Below are 537 nucleotides of genomic sequence, written 5' to 3' on the forward strand. Positions count from 1 at the left end.
CAGGAGAAAGATGAGGTGTTCTGCTCCCGTAAAGATTTACAGCCTTGGAAACCCTGTGCAGGGTCACTATGAGTCAGAACAGACTCCACGGTACTTAACAACAACCACTACATCATCCAAATAGTAAATCTAAAAACCTATCATCAATTAATCATTGACAAAGGGCCAAAACACTTTAAATAGGGGAAAAGATAATCTCTTTAACAAATGGTGCTGGCAAAACTGAATATCCATTTACAGAATAATGAAAGAAGACCCATATTTCACACCATATATTAAAAAATGAATGCAAGAAGGATCAGATACCTAAATATAGAAGCTAGAACTATAAACATCATCAATGAAAAAAATAATGACAACTTAGGGACTTTGATACATGGCATGAATACACCATCAAACATAATTGAAAACACAAAACAGCATGATCACTGGAGCCTCCTAAATATTAGACACTTGTGTGTAGCAAAATATTTCATTAAAATACAGAACCTATAAACTGGGGAAAATAATTCTAGCAATGACATATCCCACACAATA

Source organism: Chrysochloris asiatica, unplaced genomic scaffold (genome assembly GCF_000296735.1).
Source record: "Chrysochloris asiatica unplaced genomic scaffold, ChrAsi1.0 scaffold00044, whole genome shotgun sequence".
Classification (NCBI taxonomy): Eukaryota; Metazoa; Chordata; class Mammalia; order Afrosoricida; family Chrysochloridae; genus Chrysochloris; species Chrysochloris asiatica.